The following is a 12,194-nucleotide window of genomic DNA, read 5'->3' on the forward strand; positions in this document are numbered from 1 at the left end:
GATTTAAAAAAAAAGAGCTGATTTACTGAAAAGATAAACAAAATTGACAAATCATTAGGTAGACTAAGAAAAAAAGGAAAAGACATTTAAATAAAATCAGAAATGAAAGAAGAGACGGTACAACTGATAGCACAAGAATACAAAGAATGATAAGAGATTACTATGAACAATTATATACCAACAAATTGGATAACTTAGAAGAAATGGATAACTTCCTAGAAACATACAGCCTATGAGGATTGAATCATGAAGAAATAGGAAATCGAAAACAGATCAATAATGAGTAAGGAGAATGAATCAGTAATCAAAAATTCAAAACAAAAAAAAAAGAAAACAAGGACCAGATGGCTTCCCTGGTGAATTCTACCAAACAATTAAAGAAGAATTAATGCCAGTCTTTCTCAAAATCTTCCAAAAATTGAGGAGGGGGGAACACTTCCAAAATCATTCTGTGAGGCAAGCATTACCCTGATAAAGACACTATAAGAAAAGTATAGGCCAATATCCCTGATGAATATATGTGCAAAAATTCTCAACAAAATATTAGCAAACTGAATTCAATAGCACATTAAAAGGATCATACTCACGATCAAATCAGATTTATCCCTGAGATACAAAGATGGTTCAACATATGCAAATCAATACACTACATTAAGACTAAAAAAGTAAATTTATATGACCATCTCAATAGATGCAGAAAAAAGCACTTGATAAAATCCAAGATAATTTTATGATAAAAGCACCAAAGTACATATAGAAGGATCATACCTTAACATAAGATACGTCATATATGACAAGATGACAGCTATTATACTCAATGGTGAAAGACCGAAAGATGGAGAAGGTTCGGAGATGGGTAATGATCAGGAGTTCAGTTCACTAAAGGTTACATTTGAGTTTCTCCCAGACATTCAAGTGGAAATGTAGAGAAGGCTACTGGAAATTTGAGTCTGGAGCCCAGGAGAGAGTTATGGGCTGGAAATATAAATGTACATACCCTGGATGTCCAAGAGTTGAGTCCTGGGGACACATTGCATTAAAGATCTGGGAAAAGTGGAGAAACCAGCAAAAGAAACCGAGAGAAAACATTGAGATAAGAGGAAATAAATTCCAAGAGAGGGATGTCCTGGAAGCCAAGGGAAACGGGTGTTTCAAGAAGGAGGGAGACAAGCCCTGTCTGACTGACCTTTGGCAGGTCCAGTACTACCATATTTTCTTGGGTGGGCATCGTGAGGTCTCAGCCTGGTCTGTGCAGCCACGATGGATCCAAGTTCGAAATATGACAACTTTGAAAGATATTACCAGGCAACTAAAGTCAATCAAAAACATCCAGAAAATTACCAAAGTCTATGAAAATAGTAGCAGCAGCAAAATATTCCTGAGCTGAGAGGGAGTTGAAACCAGCTTACATGTATGGAACAGGATCTTTGGCTCCGTATGAAAAAGCTGATATTAAGGTGCCTGAAGACAAGAAGAAACACTTTCTTATCAGTGTGTCCTCAGATAGAGGGCTTTGTGGTGCAATTCATTCCTCAGTTGCTAAACAGGTGAAAAGTGAGGTGGCTACACTCCCAGCAGCTGGGAAAGAAGTTAAGATTGTTGGAGTTGATGATAAAATTAGGGATATACTTCATAGGACTCATTCTGTCTGATCAGTTTCTGGTGACAAAGAAGTAGGAAGAAAACCCCCTAATTTTGGAGTTGCATTAGTCTTTGCCCTGGAATTATTAAATTCTGGATATGAACTTGATGAAGCATCTATCGTCTTTAATTGATTCAGGTCTGTCATTTCCTACAAGACAGAAGAAAAGCTCATCTATTTCCTTAATATCATTGCGAATGCTGAGAGCATAATGATATTGATGCTGATATGCTGCAGAATTACCCAGAAGACAATCTGGCCAACATCATCTACTACTCTCTAAAGGAATCCACCATGGGTGAGCAAAGTGCTAGGATGATGGCCACGGACAATGTTAGCAAGAATGCTTCTGGGATGATTGACAAATTGAATTTGACTTTCAATTGTACTCGCTAGGCTGTCATCATAAAAGAGATGATTGAAATCATCTCTGGTGCTGAAGCTCTGGATTAATAAAAATCAAGTTTCATCCGCAGACAAGAGGTAAAGAAGGAAAATTCAGCCACCTGATTTTGTTTTTAGCTTAACTGCTGTCCTGGTCAGAATAAATTATTGGTCCATTGTTTAAATTACAAAAGACAGCAAGGTATTTGTAAATTATCTTACAATAAACAACTTACAATAAAAAAAAAAAAAGAGAGAGAGAGAGAAAGTGGTCAAAGCTTCTATGTGAAACAGGGTGAGGCCTGAGAATTAACCCTTGGATGTAGAAGGAGAAGGTATTGGACACTTCAATAAAAGCAGTTTGGGAAGAGTGGTGAGTGGGTGCACAATTGAAGATACTCTAATAGAAAATAGGAAGAGGAGTAAGAGACAGTGAGTATAGACAAGTCCATAGAGGAATTTTGTGGCAAGCAGAATAAGATTTAGTAGTGGTGAGGGGATGGCAAGACAGGAGAAGTAAGTAGTGGAGAACAAAAGATTAATGATTTAGGAGAGAAAGAGGATAGAATTACTGGAGAGGTATGCTGAATAGGCCAAAGGAGATATGCTCTATTGCACAAATGGATGGATTGTGTTTATACAGAAGGAGGGCTGTGCTCATGCAGATGACGGTAGGTAGTGCTATAAATGTGCAATTCCTGGCAGTGTTAAGTGCCATCCTTTTCCTTCATTTTTATTTAAAAACTGTATAAGAATGTGAGTGACCCACTGAGAGTTAGATCACAGATAATCTTGACTCCTTTCTAATGTTTTATTGGAAGGGAAACTGTACAACCTTTGCAACTCAAATATTACTTTAGTAAATTGCTGTGCTCTCTCCATGACTTTTGACAGTCTAGTGCTTTTACACACCTTGAATGAGAATTGCTGATGTAGGGCAATATGCAGGGTGAACTGGCTCAGGTGACTGGGTTCTGGCAGTAGACAGTAACTCAAGGAAAAGTGTCTGGGAAAACAGATTGCAATTTACAAACACACACACACACACACACACACACACACACACACACACACACACAAAAGGGTGGTCTTACAGTTCACATACATTCATTGTCTCACAATGCCTGGTCTTCTTACCACAACTCTTATTATCCAAAAAACTGGAAGAAAGGAATTTTCACTGTTAGTTTATGAGGATGACACTGTTGAAAAGGAGGCAACAATCCACAAATGTTGTCCCTCCCCCTCCCATTCTCCCTCCCTGCCACCTACAGCACCTGGTCTTTCTAGGTGGTCTCCCATCCAAGTACTAACCATGCCTGACCCTGCTTAGCTTCCAAGATCAGATGGGATCTGGCTTGCTCAGGGTAGCAGGGCCATAGATCCAGATGTTGTCACTTGTATTAGGCCTCGCTGCAGCAAACCAAGACTTAATACCTAATCTAATTATATTTTCAACTTTCCCCAGGAATGTAAGTCAACCTAGAATTTCCTGTTCAGCACTAGGAGGTAATATGCTGATAGATCCTTTCCTGTTTCCCTTAGGAGGGTGACCTTGCTTGAAACAATGCTTTTTTTTTTTTTTTTTTTTTTTGCTAATAAATTACTTTTTTTCATTCCCTCTCTGCCTTTAAAAAACTTTCCTTTTTTGCAGCTTGCAAATAAAAAAGCTCTTTTTTATTTGGGATAGGATACTTCCCAGTTCATAACTCGTTCAATAAATCCAATTTTATCTTTAAAATGTACTCACTTGAATTTTTGTTATTTAAAAGCCCTCAGGTAGCATCTTCTAATATCAGTTATACTTTTTCTTTTATAATAATTAACCTCCCTATTTTCATTTTTTAGAACTTTGGGGCTCTGTGTGTGTGTGTGTGTATTACCAGAACAAGAAGGCAGTATCTACCACAACTTGTGCCCTTCGCTCAAAACCCCAACAGTATCCCCTCCCCACTACAGAGAGCCTTATTCTCAAAAAGAAGAGAGTGAGGGATTGGCATTGCAGCTGTGCCAGCAGACACTACACAGGAGATGCTCACTGATTCTGTTTAGTCTCTTAGGAGAGCGCATGTATAAATACTACATATGTAAATGTCTTTTAAGACATCAGTCCTCCTCTCAAGGGATTTCAAACTGCCTGCCATAAAAGTTGTATCAGGAAAAGGGAATATATTGGTAATTATTACTACCAAGCCTAAGTATCAAAAGAGTTAGAAAAGTATGTGTACCTAGATTTTCAAAGAAGGCTTTATGCTAGGGGTTCACCTTTAGTATAAAGGCTCTGATTCAGCAATGCAGAAAGAAGAAAAAACTGACCCTGGGAAACCGCAGGCATCAGCAGTCCCCAAGTGCATCAAATTTAGCTCCTGAACTTTAAGTGGCTTATTTTGAAATGCTTGGGGGATGGGGGAGTCTCTAGGCTTCAATCTTTCATTAACACATGTAGATTTGTCCCTGGAAGAGCCAAGGAAGGCCCTTTTTCATTTTTCTCTGATTATTATTATAGGAAAGGGAAGGGAAGGTAAAACTTTGCAGGAGACACAGTTCCTGAGGCCTAAGGAATTTTCAGGTATGTATGGAATTGCTTCAGGCAACAAAAAGTCTTTATTCATTCCTGGATCTTGAAATAAAATGTCCATATAAAACACTTATTGAAATAAATTACCAAATATGTGTCCATCTCATTAATGGTTTATTGTTCTGTAAACAATGTAGGGGTTAAAATTTCCCACATCAACTGAATTCCTGTGTGATGATTGGTACAAAGCAATAGGCAATCACCAATTAAGACAAATCATGGATAGTTGGGATAGTTTTATTTTTAACTCAAGTTTTAAGCAAAACTTTATTTTGAAATTCACCTTATTTTTAACTAAGAGAAAAATCTTTTTTTTTTTTTTCTATGTGCGTATGGATGCGTTTCAGTGCATTTGGTATAATGTGTGGGGCAAGGCCTCCACAGTAATATCCTGAGAGTCCAGACTGAAGCAAGGCAATATTTCATCCTCTTTTTGGGGGCTTCAGTAACTACAAAACTCAGAAAAAAATTTAACTAGTTTTCTCGTTGAGTTTAAACTAGAAAATGATGCTGCTCTCAGCAATTGGGAACAAGCATTTTTTTGCCAGAGCCACAAAGGAAGACATTTAACTTTCCCCTCAAGAAAAGGGGCCCAGTGCCTTACACAAAAATGATGTTGGAGTGTTGACTTCCTCCAGTGCTGCTAGGGACAGAAGCCACTGGGAATGGGAGGACCCACAGCGTGGGCAGGGAGAATTAATTCTGGATTTCCTCCTAAGAACTGGGATCGGGAGGGCTCTGCAAGGAAAAAACATGCAGGAGAACTTGAGAATGAATTACAGAGAAAACAGTGGCTCCTTCATGGTGAGTTCTTGCCCAGGTGCATTCGTGCCTCTTCCAGGTGAGTGCAAGGATGGAAGTGCGTCAATACCAACAGCTACTAGTCATCAGGATGCTCACTGCAGCTGTCCTTGGTGAATATTCCACTTCCAGATCCCAAATGGTCTGCCTTGGACTGGGAAATTGAGCTGCTGCCTTGCCAAAGGTCAGACACCTGCTTAGGCTCACAGGAAGGAAGCCCTTTCTGCTACGTGCCTGGGCTTCCTCAGAAACTCTTCTCAGGGCTGATAAGAGGGGACAACACACAGAGATACTGTTCAGTTCTTGGTGACCAGAGTTTGGGTATATCTTGATCTCACCTATTTTCTTAAAATTACCTCATCATAAATTTACCCATGGGCACTAGTGAACAATATATTCCCAGAACTTTCCCTGAATACAGTGGTCTTTCTGATGCTCATGATCTGGTGACTTGAAAAAAACCAGCTTATACTGTTTCAGGAAAAGACATGTACAGTGGCACATAGGCAGCATAATGTCATTCTGCCCTAAAGGAACTGGAGTTAACATTTTCACTCTGAATTTTCAGAGGCTACCACGCCTGCAAATTAGAGTTTCTACACCATAGTCACCTCTTTCTTTTCCCTTGTTGCCTTTCTATCCTTCATCTATTTTCCCTCCAGACACAATCTTTTACCTGTTAAACCTATCTTCTCACTGTCAGTGAGAAGATAGGTTTAACAGGTAAACTTCCTTCTTCCTTCCCGATACATATATGTTCTATACAACCTGATATTTTTTAGGGCAGTCCCACATATAAATATTTATTCACTTATTTTATGAGTGAGTCTTCATGTAATGAAAACACATTCCTAATATATTTCTAACCTGATCCCCAAGACTTTTCACCTGCTACCTTACCTGGTAATTCTAAAACATTGAGGACAAAGCATCGTGTTGAATAGACAGAATCCCCCTGGCCATACCTCTATTCCCCATGTGCTCTTTCACCCACTGGGTGGCTGCAGTGATGCTCTCTGTCTTGGTGACGTCCAAGATCACTGTCTCCAGCCTGTCTGACGTCAGGCCCCTCAGCTGCTCAGCCCCCTTCTCCATCAGACACACAGCCAGCACCGTTAGGCTTCACAGGTCTAGCTGCCTGGCCAGCAGGTTCCCAAAGCCCGAGTCACAGCCCGTGATGAAGACGTACTTGTCTTGGAGGTGACTCACCATCTGCCTCTCCCTGTACCAGCACAGAAGGAAGTACAGGCCTACAATAGTCACCAGGTACAGCCACATGGTGAGGGGAACTTCTTCCCCTTCAAAAGAAAGAGAAGAACTTTTGTTTTATTTCTTCTTTTTTTTTAGCCAGTATCTATTGAATATTTACAAGGTTCCAGGCATTACATTAGGTGCTGAGAACTCCATATTAACTAAAATTTGGTCCTACCCTCAAGGAGCCACAGTCTAGAGAAGGGAGTCAGGGAGGTAACCAAACAAATGCAGTGCAGTGTAGTGGGTACCATTAACAGAAGTACATACACAGTCTAATGAGGCTGCAAAAAAAAAAGGATAACCCACTGCCTATAAAGACAGTAACAGCTTCCAGAGGCAGAGATTTTGCAACTACTTCCTGCAGGATTAGTAAGAATTCAAAAAGTAGACAAGGATGAGAGGATATTCCAGGCAGCAGGAGCGTGTATATGAATGGAGTGGTGAGTAGCATTACACTCCTGAGACCTACAAGGAGTTCAGCATGGTGCAGCACAGAGCATACACAGGAAGAGATGGGAAATGAGAGGGAAAGGCCAGACCATGAAGAGTCTTCTGGGCCACACTTACCTCTTAAAGAATAATATCGCCCCATAGGTTTGTTCAATCCTTTGAATAATTAATTTTACTTTTGGAAATCTGGCTTAAGAAACATAACGACAGCAACATTTTATTAATTACTATGTCCTAGGTACTGTGCTAGGAGCTGAAATTATAAAGAAAAGTAAAATACAGCTCTTGATTTCAAGACGACAGCAGACAGAATATACTGTATTCTTAAGTTCTACATCCAATCCTAGAAAAGGAGAAAAGAAGAGAGGGAGGAAGACCATGTAAGATGTATATTATGCATTTATACATATGAATGTAAACTTACTGAAAAAAAGTTTAGAAGGATATACATTATACATTAAATGGTAGGGGTTACCACTAGAGAGAAAAAAAAAACAGGCCAAAATTGAAGTTGATCATCAAAGGAGATTTTAGTATTATGTATAATGTTCTAATTTAAAAAAAATAAAGATGTTGTTTACGGCCTGCCCCCCTGAACAAGCCCAATCCCATCTGATCTCGGAAGCTAAGCAGGGTCAAGCTTGGTTAGTACTTGGATGAGAGACCACCTAGGAAGATTAGGTACTGTAGTTGTAAAAAACAAAAAATAAGGGATTGTAAGCTGACAAGGTCCTTGCAATCTGTGAGGTCAACCAAGGGTTGCCTTGCCTAAAATAAATAAATAAATAAGGATGTAGATATGAATTATGATTTAATATGTGGTAATAAAATAACATTTAAAAAATCAAGATACATGTCTCTTCTTCTTTTCATTTCATTCTGAAAATTCAGTCCTAAAGCCATAATGTTGGGTCAAGTAAGGCAGGTATTGGCATTGAGGGGGTTAAAGGTGGGGTGTCCTGTAGTCATGGAGAGTCTGAGCATGATCTGGGGGAGGAGACTATATGTGCAGAAGGGCTGTCTAGTGCAGTTGTCAAACCCCACGTGGGTGAATATTGTGACCATGGAGGAGGGCTGCCTCACATGGCTTATTGGAGCCCAGTATGAGTCAAGAGGGTGTTTGTACATGGAAAGGAGTTGCAGCAGTGGTAAGAAATTGATTACGTAAAAGAGAACAGACTGAATGAGTAAATATAAGAATAATGGGAGCAAGATTTCTCACTTATAGAGAAGGGAGCTACAAATATAGAAAGGCAGAAACTCTAATGAAGACTGTGATTTTGGATTAGAATTGGAGGTATTGGTATGAACTCATGGTTTTCAATATAGATAGATAAGAAATAAAAATCGACTTAAATATGTGTACATACATATACACATGCACATATTCATACATATACACACATGCATATATTCCCTAGTCCTGTTCATTGAAAGGGCCTGGAAAGAGTGACACAATAAATATAGCAATCAGAACACCTAGCAGCTAGATCTTGACTTTTAAATACCTTTCTCCACTAAAAGGAAACAGGGCTACTTGGAGAAATAGTTGATTTCAGGACAGGTGCTAGGAGTGTACAAGATGAACTTAGAACACCTTGTTGAAGCAGAAAGGAAGAAATATCTCTGGAAATTTGTTCTGAAACTGCATCTGTGCCAGAGATTTTTGGATACCGTGAGCCAGCCCCTACTAGGTGGTTGCTTCTGGAAACCATTGCTGGGGGAAAATGTTCCTAGAAGGATAGAGGCTGGTTCATAGGAGGCCAGGTTGTAATCAGAAGGGCTGGGATGTGAAGGGCCAAAGACTTCATGAGATCTTTGGAGCACAGAGGGAAAGCTCCATTCATTGTCCAGTTGCTTCTGCAGCAGTGCCATTCCAAGTGTTAGGTTTTAGTTTGGGTGAGAGACCATACCTCATTCTGGTTTATTGGGAAGGACACACAATTGGCTCTATGTGGGGAGAAGAAAGAGCAGGAGTGGTAGAGAAGATTTGAGGTGGGCCTGGTGTGGACCTGAGCCAGAGTTTTAGGCTTGATTTGGGGCAGAATTTGCGGTAAGGGCAGAGGGTGTGGCAGTTCTGGAGCAGGGGAAGCAATGAGGATTCTTTAGACTGTACTGAACTTAGAAAGTCGTGAGTGAGTCCTCTGAATAAGATAAAAGGAGACTCTTTTGGGAAACAGCTATAAGACACTGACAGTATCTACCAGGGACTAGCTGTGCAAAGACAGGAGAGTCCAGAGGGGCTGGCTTCATTTCTGCTGCAAGTGTTTCTTTCCTCTCAGGGTCTTGTGACCATGGCATTGCAGAGAGGTGCGCTGCTGTCTGGTTTGCCTTTGATCCTCCAGAAGGGATGTGATTAATTGTGCTAATTATGAAAACCATAGTTAAAGATGAAGAAGGAAATAAAATCAAAAGAAATCTCACCACCTAATGATAACGACAGTTAACATTTTGTTGTACTTTTTTGTTTCTCCACCCTTCTGTAAACATTTCAAAAAATAAAAATGTGATCATATTGTACATATTAATTTTATGACTATCTTTTTTCATTTAACAATCAGAATCACTTTTATGTCATTAATATTTTTCTCTTGTATTTTTGATGATGACATATTATTCCATTATATGTATAAACCACAATTTTTAACTGGATGAACAAGCAAGGTCATGCTTAAATATTTAATTAATGAGTAAAAGATACTATCATTATTGTTTGATAACAAAAATGTTTAAATATTTTTCACATTTACTTACTAATGATGTTTCTCTTTGTATGAATTGTGCTGATAGCTGGGAAAATTTCCATGAGTTATTTATTATGTGCATTTTTTGTGTGTAAGGGATATTAACTCTATTATACACATTGAAATATTTTCTCCTAATTTTCTTTTTATTTTGTTTAAAGTGTTTTTTGTTAATTAAGAAGATTAAAATTTTTAGTCCATCTTTAGATTATTTTCTTTATTTCACGTGTGTTTTGTGTAATGCTTTAAAATGCTTTCTTTACCACAAAATAATAAAAATGTTCCTCTAGGTGTTCGCATGCGCCGCTGCCGCGGCACCGTCGCTCTAACCCCAGTGCTGTCTCTAGCTCGCCGAGCTCCAACCGAAGGCAAAGGGAGGTAAGAAAGGTCTCTATACCGTGGCTCATACAAAGCGACTGCCTGCAAATCCACCGGTGGTAAAGCACCGAGGAAGCAACTGGCTATAAAAGCCGCTCGCAAGAGTGCGCGCGCTCCTGGGGGCGGGGCGGGCGGGGCGGGCGGGGCGGGGTGAAGAAGCCTCATCATTACAAGCCTGGTACTGTGGCACTCTGTGAAATTAGACGTCATCAAAAAGTCCACTGAACTTCTGATTCGCAGACTTCCTTTCCAGCGTCTGGTGCGAGAAGTTGCTTAGGAGTTCAAAACAGATCTGCGCTTCCAGAGTGAAACTATTGGTGCTTTGCAGGAGGCAAGTGAGGCCTAGCTGGTTGGTCTTTTTGAAGACACCGACCTGTGTGCTATCCATGCCAAACGTGTTAACAATTATGCCAAAAGACATCCAGCTAGCACGCCACATACGGGGAGAACGTGCTTAAGAATCCACTATAGTGGGAAACATTTCATTCTTAAAAAATAAAATTCTCTTCTTGTTATTGGTAGTTGCGAACGTTAATTCCGCCCCCGCATGAGGTCAAAAGGAATCTAAGTATACAGTTGAAAGTGGAAAAATAGGAGACAGAAATCAGGTATTGGTAGTTTTTCCATTTCATTTGTGTGTGAATTTTTTGTATAAATTCAGGGTCATAGAATGTTAATGAAAGTCAAAATGTTTCAGTGAACCAGTTTCGGCAGTTCAACTTTATAACAATTATAAATAAGCCTGTTAAATTTTTCTGGACAATGCCAGCATTTTTAAAACGAGTAAATTTCTTATTGATGGCAACTAAATGGTGTTTGTAGCATTTTTATCATACAACAGATTCCATCCATTCACCATACTTTTCTGAGTTGTCTTACATGCAAGCACATGTTTTTAATGTTGTCTGTCTGTGCTGTTCCTGTAAATTTGCTATTAAAATACATTAAACTATATAAAAATTTCCCCTATATGAATTTTCAATTCTTTTATAAATTTAATTCAGTTATCGTTGTAATATATCTGAATGCTATGTTTGTGTATAGTGTGAGACAGGATTCAACCCTTTCTTCCTACTTGAATAGCTCGTCTCAACACCATTCACTGAAAAAAACTGAAATTTTTCTCACTCATTTGAAATGTTACCATTGTAATATACTGCATTTTCATTATATATGGGTTTATTTGGGGATTCTCTATTTTGTTCTCCGGAGGTATCTGTCAATTTCTGAGATAGTACCATACAATTTTAATATTTATAGTTTTATAGTTTTGATTTAATAAAGCAATTTCTTCCCCTTGTCCTTTCCCCCAAATTTGTTCTTTTACGTAAGTGGTTCTCAAGGAGGCAGTTTTGCCCACCAGGGGACATTTGGCACTGTCATTTGACATTTGCCCTCCAGGAAGCCGTTTTGGTGGTCATAACAGGTCTTTGCTGGGTAGAGGCCAGGGATGCTGCTAAAGTCCTACATGTACATGACAACCTCCTGCAACAAAGAATTATCCAGCCCCAAATGTCAATAGTAGCAAGGCTGAGAAACCCTATTATAGATTAACTTTGTTATCAATTTGTCAAGATCCAAAATAAATATAATTTGAATTCTGATTGGAATAGCATTAACTGTGTTTGTTTAATCTGTCAAAATGATAATAGTGTTTCTTCCCACCCAGGGACATTCAGTTCTGTAATAACAATATATGCCTCCTTAAAAAACACTGTTATTATGCAAAATTGGGAAGTATGTTTAGGGGCAATGCTAAAAACCTTTTCCAAAGCACATTTCTTAAAGAGATAGGAATCTAATGAAAACTATAACACAGTTTTGCACATGTCAAATGGTTAAAAAATACATAAATACTAGGAAAAATATGGCATCTCGCTTTGAGAAAGACCTGAAGTTTGCCTGTAGAAGTGGGTCTCAGCAGGACTACAGCCTATGAGTTATTGTAAAGTGGAAGGAGAAT

General features: G+C 39.0%; 3 pseudogenes; 2 read left to right on the plus strand and 1 right to left on the minus strand.

Annotated features, from left to right (window-relative positions):
* Positions 1-853: 853 nt before the first annotated feature.
* On the plus strand, positions 854-2,095 carry LOC120604820 (ATP synthase subunit gamma, mitochondrial-like; annotated as a pseudogene).
* A 1,196-nt stretch (positions 2,096-3,291) lies between these two features.
* On the minus strand, positions 3,292-3,410 carry LOC120605100 (uncharacterized; annotated as a pseudogene).
* A 6,741-nt stretch (positions 3,411-10,151) lies between these two features.
* On the plus strand, positions 10,152-11,041 carry LOC120604851 (histone H3.3A-like; annotated as a pseudogene).
* The last annotated feature ends 1,153 nt before the right edge of the window (positions 11,042-12,194 follow it).

This window comes from Pteropus medius, unplaced genomic scaffold (genome assembly GCF_902729225.1).
Source record: "Pteropus medius unplaced genomic scaffold, Ma_sr-lr_union100, whole genome shotgun sequence".
Lineage (NCBI taxonomy): Eukaryota > Metazoa > Chordata > Mammalia > Chiroptera > Pteropodidae > Pteropus > Pteropus medius.